Genomic DNA, 13,985 nt, shown 5'->3' with positions numbered 1-13,985 from the left:
TACAATGACAAATATTATACTGTACATAATGATTTTGATGGAAGATTCAAATATCATAAAAGTAAAAGAAAAACCAAGTGGTGGCTCAAGCCTATAATCCAAGCTATTTAGGAGGCTGAGATCTGAGGATCATAGTTCAAAGCCAGCCTGGACAGAGAAGTTCCTGCGAGACTCAAAAACCAGAAGTGGAGTTGTGGCCCAAGTGGTAGAGTGCTCACCTTGAGGAAAAGAAGAAGCTCAGAAACAGTGCCCAGCCCATGAGTTCAAGCATCAGGACTGGCCAAAAATCAACCAACTAATTAATTAAAAATAAGCACAATAAAACAAAAGAGCAGAGGGGTACCTGTCTATAATCTGTCTATAATCTGTCTATAATCCTAGCTACTTAGAAGGCTGAGGTCTTAGTTCACAGCCAATCCAGGCAGGAAAGTCCATGAGACTTTTATTTACAATTAACCAACAAGGGGCCGGGAGTTTGGCCTAGTGGCTAGGGATTGAACTTGGCCTCATACAACACTCCAACCATATATAGAATCCTTTTGATTTTAGTTGTTTTTTTTTTCATTTTTGCCTGAACTTGCCCCAAACCAAGATACTCTTGTCTCTACCCTGCAATTACACGCTTGTGCCTCATTCCCAAATAGTAAATTGCTGGGGTAGAGAGGGCTATTGTTGTTTTAGTGCTTTGTTCATTTGTTTGTTTTTTTAAGTATTAGGGTTTGGACACAGGACCTTGAGCTTCCCAGACAGGCTTGGCAGGCAAGTAGTCTATCACTTCAACCATATCCCTAGCCCCTTTTGGTTCTAATTATTTTTCAACTAAGATCTGTATGTTTGCTCAAGCCAACCTGGCCTGCAGTTTTCCTAGTTATACTTCCCACATAGCAGGGATGACAAGCATACACCACTAGGCCACTTTTTGTTGTTGTTTGTGTGCTTATTGGTTAAGATGAAAGATTTAGAAATGTTTTTGCTCAGGCTGGATTCATATAGAATTCTCCTGGTCTCTACCTCTAGAGAAGCTGGGATTCCAGGCATGAGTCACTGTGATGCCAGTAAATTGCTTTTTTATTAGACACACATTATCAACATTTTTTAATTTCAATACTTATAAATATAGCTCATTTTTGTACTGTATTTTAGTCTATAAAGATATATTTTTAGGGGCCGGGAGTTTGGCCTAGTGGAAAGAGAGCTTGCCTAGCATGTATGAAGACCTGGGTTCGATTCCTCAGTACCACATGCATAGAAAAAGCCAGAAGTGATTCTGTAGCTGAAGTGGTAGTATTCTAGTCTTGAGAAAGCCTAAGGACAGTGTTCAGGCCCTAAGCTCAAGCCCAAGAACTGGCACCAAAAAAAAAAAAGATATATTTTTAGTTGTCACCCAGTTGGTGAATATTTGGTTTGCTTCTAAAAACTAATGCTATACTAATGAATAACTGTTTCATAAATAAGAGTTTTGGTCAGTAAGTTTAAATAAATGAGATCCCTATATGTAATGAGCACTTAAAACATAGGGGTGCATTTAAAACATAGGGGTTCAATTTTTCTTTTCATTTTTGGTAAATTCACTTTTTTAAAACCTTTAAATATTTATTACCTTTTAAAGCAGGCAGAGCAAGTTTATTTGAACCCAAGTATAGATTCTCTGTAGGAAGGAGCCCTTGAGCAGTCTCAAATTTAATTTTTTGATTGGTTCTGGACTCGGCCTGGGCACTGTCTCTGAGCTTGTCAGCTCAAAGCTAGCACTTTACTACTTTGAGTCACTTCTGGTTTTCTGGTGGTTAATTGGAGATAAGCATCTCAAGGACTTTTGTGCCAAGGCTGGCTTTGAACCGTGATTCTCAGATCTCAGCCTCCTGAGTAGCTAGGATTACAGGCATGAGCCACAAGCACTGGGCAAGTAGGCAAGTGCTCTCATTTTTTGTACTTCCAAGATCCTATCCTTACTGCCACCTGGGTTGTCATTTGTTTAATTTGTTGTTGTTGTGTTTTGTTTTGTTTTTACTCTGCTTCGTTTTGATGACATGGATATTTTTATGGCATACTGGCTAAGCACTTTGTAAGCCTGCTCTACTCAAACTGGTCTTATGTTTCTCTAATATTTTTTTTAGAATCATATTTATTAAGTATCTTTTGCTTTTCATTCAGGAAATGTTGAAGGATCTGACATACACTAGCTTGGACCAAGAACCTGAAACTCGGGCAAGTGAGTTGAGGCTTTAATCTGCCTGGATAATTAAGGTGCAAATTCTGCTCCATTTTCATAGCCAGGCCTCATCTCTTCATATGCATGTCCTCACCACTATAGACTCCACAGAATGGCTCACCAGACCCTGCAAGGTTGGGATTATTTGTGTGCTGCTCCACCCAACTCAGGGCTCTTCTAGCGCTGGCAACATGAGACTGCTGCTGCTGCTTAAACCCTGAGGAAGTGGCAATGGCCTTGAGTGTGCTGGTACAGTGACATACGTAGATCCCCTGTGAGAAGGGGGCTATCAGGTGTGAGATGTCATTCCTTGTGGCTAACAAGTAGCCCACCAGTTTCATGGAGGTCAGCCTAAGCTGCTAGGGAGGCAGGCAACAGTAACTTTCCACTTCAAGGGCTTCCTGATGACAGGGTTAGTGTGTTTATTGACTACTCCTGGACTTTTTATCTCCCCTTGTTTTTCTCGACATGTACTTCCAAGGTAGGACATAGACTCAGCACACATCAATGGTTTAGAGCAGGGTGGGCCTGACTTTACCGGTTCATGTTCCCGAAGGTCTGCGAACCAGCCATCTCACTTCGGGAGGCCTTCGATCTGCTCACGGCACCGATCCCACCGAGCCCAAAAGCCAGGTACCGGGAGCTACGGGGGTCCTCGATGTTGTTTCTCTAATATTTAAACTGAGATGAGCAGCGCTCACGCCTGTAATCCTAGCTACTCAGGAGGCTGAGATCTAAGAATTGCAGTTCAAAGCCAGCCCCAGCACTACAAAGCCAAAGCCTGGGATCTTTTATCTCCAATTAATCACCAGAAAACCAGAAGTGGCTCAAGGGGTAGGGCAGTAGCCTTGAACTAAAGAGCTTAAGGACAATGCCCAGGCCCAGAGTTCAAGTCCCACAACCACCACCCTCCTCCCCCCCCCAAAAAAAAATAAAGCTGAGATGATTGAAACTGGTGAAACAACCCTCAGGGAAAATGTCATGTCCTGGTAGCTCAGGTATAATCCTAGCTAGTCAGGAAGCTATAATCTGAGCATCTGGATTCAAAGCTAGTCTAGGCAAAAAAAAGTCCAAGTCTGTAATTAACCAGGAGGGGAAAAAAAGCTGGAAGTGGAGGCATGGTGCAAGTGGTAAGGGTTTGACTTAGGGAAAAAGCCAAGCAAAAGCATGTGGCCCTGATGTCAAGCCCCGATACCAGAACTAGACAGGCAGGCAGGCAGGCAGGGAGGCAGACAGACAGACAGGAAGACAAATAGAGTTTTCACATGTTCAGTGCAGAATCAGTCTTTTTTTTTTTTTTAAAGTATTATCCTTTAGTTTAGTTAAAAAAATAAGTCAGAGAAATAATGTATCACAGATCTTTATACTTCAGCATTACTCTACCAATGAGTGAAAAAAGTCTGAAATGCAGAAAGCTTAAGTCATAAAAGATTTTCAGTTACCTACAGAATTATAACATTGACAGACATCAGTCTTTTCTAAAATATTTTTGAACTGTAGTTGGGTGAATATATATTCAAAAGTTAACACAGAGGGCTGACTGCATGAATAATAATCTGCATATTTATATATATCTATAAATACGTCTATAATAAACATCTATCTTTATTTTAAACTGAACCTAGTTCATACTGAGGTCCCCAGCTCTAATCGATTGTCAAATGAGTAGCTTTAGACTCTTCCCTTTGAGATTCTCACTTCAAGAGTGAGCATCCTGGCTATGAGCAGGGAATCTGCTTACTAAAGCTTTCTATTCCAATATACACTTAAAATACTCTCAAAATGGTGCGTGTGGAAGACAATGTCACAGTTAGAATTCAGTCTTATGTCCAGTACTTTTTTGTTTCTCTCCTTTCAACTTAACGGATTCCATTCACATCTCAAGTTACTTTAGGGCAACACCTTCATCTCCAACTTCAGTTAAGTCTGTAATAGTTTGGATGTGATTTGAGTGTCCAGGGGATAGAAGACCTTGTCCCTAGGGAGACCATGGAACCCTTAAGAGGTGGAGCCCAGGGGCAAGTCCTGAGGGAACTGTGGGCAAGTGCAGTTGTTCTTGTGTGGTCTCCTGAGAGTTCTTATCAGAGGGCTGCTATAAAAGGAGCAAGTCTGGCTCTTCCTGGTCCTCTCTCCCTCCCTCTCTGTCTCTGTCTGTCTGTCTGACTGACTCTCTTCCAGTCTCTCTACAGGATGTCCTGTGGTTGGAGGCATGGCCTTTTCAGACTGGCTTCTTTGACCTACCAATTTATCCATCACTTGATAGCTCATTTACTTTTATCACTTAGTAATATTCCACTCAATGGCCATAACACGGTAGTTTTTCATTCTGCTTCAGTTTCAAATTTTGATTTGTCTATTATTTATAGGAGTCGTCTACACATTATAGGTGATAATTTTTATCTATGTGTTACAAATGTCAAGAGGCTGAAATGAATGAGGAGTTAATCAGATCTGATCACAATCTGGCAAGCAAGGGAGTGTGACAGAAAGGATCAAAAAGGAGGTTTGACAATGAGATTTTACTCATCCATTAGAAAGAATAAGATTAAGGTAGCCAGTACAGGTGGCTCATGCCTGTAATCTAGCTACTAGGCTAAGATCTGACCTCTTTTTTAGGGGGAGAAAAGAGGGGCACAGAAATGGGATGAGGGAGGATAAGTAAATGCAATCATGGTATTCAGTTGCACTACCTGAACTATGCAACTTGTGAGCAGGGACAGGCAGGAGAAACAGTAGGAAAGCAAAAGAAGGGGCTACATTGTACAAAAAGAATTGTAGCCGGGAGTTTAGCCTAGTGGTAGAGTGCTTGCCTAGCATGCATGAAGACCTTGGTTCGATTCCTTGGTACCACATACACAGAAAAAAGCCAGAAGTAGTGCTGAGGCTCAAGTAGTAGAACTTTAGCCTCGAGACAGTCCAAGGACAGATCCTGAGCTCAAGCCCAAGACTGGCCTCTAGTTTTAAGATGATGTACATGGCTCCCCCTAGCTTTAACTCCTCCACCTTCTGATTCCCATCCTGCCCACCTCTACTCCAGAATCCTTTTATTTTTCTTTTTGAAACAGGGTCTTCCTGTGTAGCCCTGGCTGGTCTTGACTATTGAGCCTTCTGCCTTAGCCTCCTCAGTGCTAGGATTCCAGGGTGTGCTCCACCACACCTAACTGGATCATTTCCTTTGTACCTAAAATCAACTGCTCATCTGTAAAGTCTCTAATATAAAAAATGTAGACCTGTGTACACAGTCAAGTCATTGCGAAGGCATCCCAGTGAACACATCTGCCATCCCTCATAGATTTTTCCTGCCGTTTTCATATCCCATATTCCCTTCTCCTCATTCCCCTAGCCCCACCTGCTATAGTATCACTGACCTGCTTTCCTCCTCCTCCTCCTCCTCCTCCTCCTCCTCCTCCTCCTCCTCCCCCTCCTTCTCCTCCTCCTCTTTCTTCTCTTCTTCTTTTGCTGCTGCTGTTGCTGCTGGTGGTCCTAGGACTTGAACTCTGGGCCTGAGCACTGTCCTTGGGCTTTCTTAAGGCTAGCAATATACCACTTGAGTCACAGCACCACCTCCAGCTTTTTGTGTATGTAGTTCGGAGGAATGGAACCTGAGGCTTCATGCATGCTAAAGCAAGCAAGCACTCTACCACTAGGCCATGTTCCTGGCCTCAATCCTTGATCTTCTATTGCTCAGTGCTAGCACTCTGTCACTTGAGCCACAGTGTATGTGGTACTGAGGAATCAAACCCAGGGCTCCATGAATGCTATACAAGCACTCTACCACTAAGCCATATTCCCAGCCCCATTGGCCTGCTTTCTAATCACTGTAGACCATATGATGATTATTTGGGGTTTTATACCTGTAGAAATTATACAGCACACATCTCTGCTCTCCTGCCTTCTCAGGATACTTACACTCCTGCCCTGAGTTCAAGCCCCAGAACTGAAAAAAAAACAAGCAAACAAACAAACAAAAATAAAAACAGAGCCAAGTGTGGTGGCTCACGCCACCTAGCTACTCAGGACACTGAGATCTGAGGGTCGAGGTTCAAAGCCAGCCTGGGCACAAAAACAAAAAACAAACAACAACAACAACAAAAACCGAGTGACTCTTATCTCCAGTTAACCTCGAGAAAACTGGAAGTGGTGCTGTGGTTCAAGGGGTAGGGTGGTAGCCTTGAGCCGAAGAGCTCAGGGACAACTCCTAGGCCCAGTCTTCAAGCCCCATGACAAACAACAACCACAACCACAACCAGAGTTTGAGGTGGAGAGGAAGGGTGTAGAGATTCTCTGCCTTCTCCTGACTCACCATCACATCACCCCCAGAAACCTCCATGTGTTCCATTCTCTGGAAGTTCCCTGAACTCTGTCTTCAGAGATTTTATGACGACTTCATTGCAGAGGCAAGGAGAGCACGGAAGCATGTTGAAATGTGTTTGGATGAAAGTGTGATCTAGACTAATAGACAGCCGGCCTTCTGCTTCAGCTTGCTTGGCCTCGCTGGGTTGCATTCCTCCTTCTAGGCTATGGGCAGGACCCTGCTGGCCTGAGCAGGGCCTTATAACTTATTATTAAACATATCTAGATCAGTGATTTTTTTTTTTGTGGTAATGGTATTTGAACTTAGGTCATCATGATTGCTAGGCAAGTGCTCTACTGTTTGAGCAAGCTACATCTCCAGCCCATTTTGCTTTAGGTAATTTTCAAACCAAATAGGGTCTCATGATCCACCTATTTATGCTTCCTGGTTTCCCCAGTTTTATCTTATTTTATTTAGGTTGAGATGGGGATAAGGCAGCGGCTAAATCCTCTCAGTCTCAGCTCTCCCTTTTCTCCTTCTTTTCTTTCAGAAACAGGGATTCTTTTTTTTAGTTTATTTATTTATTTTTTTTTTGCCAGTCCTGGGCCTTGAATTCAGAGCCTGGTAACTGTCCTTGGATACTTTTTGCTCAAGGCTAGTGATCTGCCACTTGAGCCACAGCACTACTTCCAGCTGTCTCTGTGTACATGGTATCCAGGAATCGAACCTAGGGCTTTGTGCCTACTAGGCAAGCACTCTAATACTAGGCTATGCACCCAGCCCCTATAATATATATTTTTTGATGGGTCATGGGGCTTGAACTCTGGGCTTTGATGCTGTCCCTGAGCTCTTCAGCTCTAGGCTAGTGCTCTACCACTTGGGCCGCAGTGCCACTTCTAGTTTTCTGAAGGTTAATTGGAGATAAGAATCTCACAAACTTTCATGCTTAGGCTGGCTTTGAACCTCGATCCTCAGATCTCAGCCTCTTGAGTGGCTAGGATTACAGGCATGAGCCACAGCATCTGCCTTGTCAGTGTATCTTTAATGGTTCATTCACACTAAAGCATGTGTCAGCATTTCTTTTCTTTTAATGCATCTACTGCATTTTGTTTATCCTTTGTTATTGATAGAGGAGGAGGCTGGGTTTGGTAGCACTACTAGAAGCCAAGTTTTGAGAAGATCTTCAGCTTAGCACTTATTGAAGTGAGTGTGTTCTTTCCACACAGCTTTGAGAGTGCCAAGGCAGAGACCATAGCAAGAACTCTCTGTGTCTAGGTTCCCAGGAAATCCAGCCCAACTGGAATCGCAGCACAGAATCCCTGAATTCCTCCTGCATAGAATCCCAGAAGAGGCTCTAGGGATTGCAGTAACTCTCCTTTCTGCTTTTAGAATATAGATTTGACCGCCCCTCCCCCCCAAAAAAAGAAGGAAAAAAAGGTCAAGATGTCTTTGTGGCTCAAGTGCCTCTCCCTCTCTGTGGCTTTGTGGTCATTAAAACCGAATGTGCCTCCTGTCCACAAAGGGGTTGGGGGTCAGCCTTGCTTTGTGGGTTTGTCTTCCCAACTGTCCCCGAAGTAAGTCAGCCTTCAGATGTCTCCCATCAAAGAGCTTCTGTTTGACTGAAGTCCAGCAAGAGGTCATGATGAGGCACGTGAAACTCTTAGGCTACAAACCCTCTTCAGCCAGGAGAGGTGGCTCACAGCTGTGATTCCAGCTCTTCTGAGGGAAAAGTTCAGACGGTCATAGCTGGAGGCCAGCCAGCCTGGAGGTGGGTGAGTGTTAGTGAGACCTCATCTCACAGTTAGGTATGTGTTGGTATATGTCTTACATCTCAGCTATGTGGGAAATGTGAATAGGAGGATTGAAATCCAGCACATTAAGCCATAAACATAAGACTCTATTTCAAAATTAATTTGGGGTGTGGTAGAGTACCTACCTACAAAGTACAAACCTTGAGCACAAACCATAGTATTAGCAGAAGAACGAAATCGGCCAGGAACGTGGCCTAGTGGTAGAGTGCCTGCTCAGCATGCATGAAGCCCTAGGTTTGATTCCTCAGTACCACATTCACAGAAAAAAACCAGAAGTGGTGCTGTGGCTCAAAGGGGTACAGCTCTATTCTTGACAAAGCCTAAGGATAGTGCTCAGGCCCTGAGTTCAAGCGCCAGAACTGGCAAAAAAGAAAGAAAGAAAGAAAGGAAGGAAGGAAGGAAGGAAGGAAGGAAGGAAGGAAGGAAGGAAGGAAGGAAGGAAGGAAAAAAGGAAGAGATTTGGAAACCCTTGGTCTACACGAGCAGCTCCTGGTTCTCATCTTTCAAGTTCTATTGACATGCTCTTCTCTCTAGAAGTTTAAACTCAACCTTCAAACTGCCAGGTAGAGAAAAAAACAAACTGTTTCATCATAAAATGATGCATTGCCTAAGCTCCAAAGACAACCCTCCGAATGACCTTGTGGAATATGGATAGCTCATAGCAATACCCAAAGCATTCTTGTCTGAAGATAAGGAAAAACTATCCTGTCCTGTAGACATTCCATTAACTTTCTCCTTTGTGGTTCTTGCCAGCTTTCAGCCACTGTGACAGAACACCTGAGACAATCAACTTTTCAGAAGGGAAGACTGATTTCAGCTTTCCATTTTTAGAGTTTCCCCTCCATAGTCACTTGGTGCTGAAACTGAGAGATGGGAACACCTAGAAAAGTCCTTGGTCTTACGGCCTCCAAGAGTGAGTCCACACTCACAGTGGGAGAAGTAAAAGGGCACACATGTATTGAAGAAAAGTACAAGTAGAAAGCCGGGCACGGGTGGCTTATACCCTTAATCCTAGCTACTCGGGAGGCTGACATCTGAGGATTGCGATTCAAAGCCAGCCCAGGCATAAGACTCTTATTTCCAATTAACCATCAGAAAACCAGAAGTGGTGGTGTGGTTCAGAGTGGTAGAGCTGAAGAGCTCAGGGACAATACCCAGAGTTCAAGCCCTGAGACTGAACAAAGAAAAAAAAAAAGGCCAAAAGTATGGCCTAGTGGTAGATGAAGTCCTGGGTTCAATACCTTGGTACCACACACACACAGAAAAAAGCCAGAAGTGGTGCTGTAGCTCAAGTGGTAGAGCACTAGCCTTGAGAAAAATCCCAAGGACAGTGGCAAAAAATAAACAAAAACATACAAAAAGCAACAACAACTGGGAATCAGGGCTCCAGTATCTCCTTGAGGGCATGCTCCCCAAACAGCCTAACTTCTTTCCACAGGATTTCAACTCCTAAAAGTCCAATAGCTACCTCCCAACAGCTCCATCATCAGAGGACCAAGTTTTCTACACATGGGCCATAGAAGAAATTCTATACCCAAACTAGTCTACACCTAAATTATAACCACTCCACTTCCTTTAGGAGGGAAGGGGGGGGACAATTTTACTTACACTTGCACATTCATTTCAAAATTACTGATCTAATCTACAAATTCTGATCTTGGGATTCCCCCCCCATTTCTCTCCCTCTCCATCTTCTTCTCCCTCCCTCTCACCCACTCCCTTTCCCTCTCCCTCTTCCTCCCCCACTCTGTATCAGTCTTGGGGCTTGAACTCAGGGCCTCACATTCTCACTTGGCTTTTTTCCCTTAAGGCTGATGAGACTCTTTATTTTCAATGAACAACCAGAAAACCAGAAGTGGTACTGTAGCTCAAGTGGTAGAGCACTAGCCTTGAGCTGAAGAGCTCAGGGACAGTGCTCAGGCCCATAGTTCAAGCCCCATGATCAACCAAAAAGAAAAAAAAAAAGACAAGGGACAGTGGCCAAGCACTAAGTTCAAACCTCATTTCCAGCATACTCACACACATATACACACTCACAAATTTTTTTTTAGTATTGAACTGTGTAGGCCCCTGCACCCAGAAAAGTCTACCCTCCAGCACTGAAACTTGAAACTGGCCCACCCCATATCAGGATAAAAAAAAAGAGGTGACTTTGTTCCTCTCAAACATTGTCTGGCCTCTGATGGAGATGTCACCTCAAGGAGCTGTATGTGTGCTTGGCGAATGTGATATGAAGGCGAATGTGATATGAAGGCAAATTCGTGATTTTTCTCCATGGCTGGTGGAGGCTCGCTTCAAAGACTTGGTTTGGTTTGGTTTGAAAATAGTTCAAAAATAGTGTGGAAATCTGGACATGAATGCCTTGACAAAGAGATCAAATGGTTGGTTTTAGAGAGTTCTGGACATGCCTTAGAGTTGCTTTCAAGAAAGAGTTGCTATCTGTGGCAGAAAGAAGGGGGAAATGAAGAGTGAGCACACGGTAGACATGAACTCTTCATCCTGAAGGTGGCATAATGCAAAGCTGCTGGGATGCAAAATGCCACAGAACCATGTTTTAAACACGGTTTAAAATATCTGAGTGTAGGGCTGGGAGTTTGGCCTAGTGGTAGGTAGAGTGCTTACCTGGCATGCATGAAGACCCGGGTTCAATTCCGGGGTACCACATACACAGAAAAAAGGCAGAAGTGGTGCTGTGGCTCAAATGGTAGAACTCTAGCCTTGAGAAAACCCAAGGACAGTGCTCAGGCCCTGAGCCAAGCCCAGGACTAGCAAGAAAAAAAAAATCTGGTGCCAGAGGCTCATCCCTGTAATCCTAGCTACCTGAGAGGCTGACATTTGAGGATAATAGTTCAAAAATAAATATTAAAAAAATTAAAAACCAATTTTCTGCCAGACAACAAATCAAAACTCTGGCTTCACCTCTGAGAAGGATCTCTGGGACAGAATGGAAGAGATAAAAAGACTACTACATTAGCTGTGCAGCATCTGCATGTTGTAAGGTATGCAATTCTATTTTTGCAGGTACTGGGGCTTGAACTCACAGCCTAGCACATTCACTTGGCCTTTTTTTTTTTTTTTTTGCTCAAGTCTGGTACTCTACCATTTGAGTCACATCTCCACTTCTAGCTGGCTAATTGGAGATAAGAGTCTCATAGATTTTTCTGTCCAGGTTGGCTTCCAACCATGATTTTCAGATCTCAGCTTCCTAAGTAGCTAGGACTTCAGGTATGAGCCAAGGGACCCAGCCTTACATAGATTTTTAGATTATCTTTATATTATGTACAATACCTAACAGAATGCCAGTGTTTTATATAAATAGTTGCTATACTGTATGTCTTAGGAAACAATAACAAGGAAAAAATCGCTACATGTTTAGTGCACATATTTTTTTCAAATATTTTTGATCCATGGTTGGTTGAGTCTGTGAATGTGGAATTGTTGATGCTGTTCTGTCAGAAATGTTTTGGCACCAAATGATAGTAACTTTCCTTGAACTGGCTCAGACATAAGAAGAGATTAAAAGGGCCCCAGAAGTGGTAAGGGTGTATTTGTTGGTTTGTTCTGTGGAAAAGCATGACACATTTCCTGGCTGAAAGCAACTCAAATGAATTCTCAGACAGTTTTAGGAGAGTGACAGCTCAAAAGCTGACCGGGCTGGTTGGCAGACTGGTTCTTCCCAGAGGCCTGGGGAAGTTTGTTTCCTTATCTTTTTAGCATCTAGAAATGCCTGAGTTCCTCCAAGGCAGTTGGGAGCAGCAAATAAGAACAAACATAGCTACTGAGAAAATAGGGTTGATGAAGGCACAAGGTCAGTTGAAGACAGTTTTTCAGAAGAAAAGGTTACTATTCACTTTAAAGAAGGAATGAAAAACAGTGGCTACCTGGAGGGGGGAGGCAGGGTCTTATCTTATTGAGTCCTGCAGGCTACCTGTAACCCTTGGCTCTTGGCCCCCTCTTCATGCCTCACCAATTGTACATTCTACTACTAATTCCCCTACATCTTTCTTAGGCAGTTCCATTTCAAAATCTTTCATCCTATCTTTCACTGTCTGTTAACAGTTTAGTGAGAAGAAATGGACAGTAGATGCTGGATGCTGTGTGGGAAAAAGTTGACAGGATATTAATGCATGATGTGCGGACTGAATTAGAAACCTTTCCTTGTGTAGTAGGACAGTCTTTGACTCTGAGACATTAGGGGTCACCATTCATTCCCCTTGGCATACAAGGAAGGGCTGGGTCTTATTTCTGAGGTGAAAATGCCAGGGATGACCAGCAGATGGCGCTCTCCATCCACATTGACCCTACCCTGTTCCTTCGGTGCCACTTTAATCTTGCATTATCTGCAGATGACATTTGCAAAACACAGTAAGAAAGTCAGATATAACCATCCTCACTTCCTGCTGTTTTTATTGCATAAAGATAAATAGCCAGGTCAGAGAAGTGTGTAAGTAGCAAGGAAATGTGCAGATCCACATGTCTTGCTGAAGTCCCTAAACTTGGCTCTCAGACGTTTGCTTACTGGCTACAATCAGTCCTAGTCTGGTATAATCATCTGTAGTTCTCCAAACACTCTGGCTTTGTCTGCATTCTTTTTGCTTAGAGAACTCCTGCACAGCCCTCAAGACCCAATTGAAATGTTACCATTCATCTGAGGCCCTCTCAGCTCTCCTGTGCCTCTACAGAACTGGCATTTACATCTTTGGTCACTAACTCAGCTCTGAGTTTCTCCCTGTGAGGACAGAACCTGGCATGAAGAACTTAACCTGCATTATTCTGTCTTTATGTTCACCCTGCATCTTGGGGGAATTTTTTCTAAGATGAGGATCAAACCCAGACCTAGGTGTATGAGGACAGGGCTATTCTACACACTCAGCCGCTCTCAGGGATTTCTTTTGCGTTTGCCATTCCTGAGGCTTAAACTTGGGGCTTGGATGCTGTCTCTTAGTTTTTTCATTTATGGCCAGAACTCTACCACTTGAGCTGCAACTCCACTTGTGGCTTTTTGGGGGTTCACTGGCGACTGCTCAGGCTGGGGGCTTAGACCTTATCTTCCTGAATAACAAGGATTACAGGTGTACCCCACTGGTCCAGTCTAAGTGGCTCTTTCTTTCTTTTTGCCAGTCCTGGGGCTTGAACTCAGGGCCTGGGCACTGTCCTTGAACACTTCTTGACAAAGCTCTGCCACTTGAGCCACAACATCACATTTGGCTTTTTCTGAGTATGTTCTATCAAGGAATCGAACCCAGGGCTTTGTGCATGCTAGGCAAGCACCTTACCACTAGGCTATGTTCCTGGCCAGAGGGGCTTTTTTGATAACAACTACTCTATCTTTTCTCTAATCTTTGCACCCTCCTCACAAAATAGGCCCTCATGTTTCATAAGATGAAATTGCCTCCTATTGTGTATGTAATCTATTTCTGTCTAAAGAATGACTTAACTTCTTTATTCATTTAACAGACTTTTTTTTTTTTGCCAGTGTTGGGCTTGGGCTCAGGGCCTGAGCACTGTCCTTGGACTTTTTCAAGGCTAGAGCTCTACCACTTGAACCACAGCACCACTTCCGGCTTTTTTCTATGTATGTGGTACCGAGGAATCGAACCCGGGTATTTGTGCATGCTAGGCAAGCACTCTACCACTAGGCCAAACTCCCGGCCCCCATTTAACAGACTTT

This window comes from Megascapheus bottae, chromosome 17, assembly GCF_031878675.1.
Source record: "Megascapheus bottae isolate mThoBot1 chromosome 17, mThoBot2.hap1, whole genome shotgun sequence".
Classification (NCBI taxonomy): domain Eukaryota; kingdom Metazoa; phylum Chordata; class Mammalia; order Rodentia; family Geomyidae; genus Megascapheus; species Megascapheus bottae.
This window is presented reverse-complemented; position numbering follows the sequence as displayed.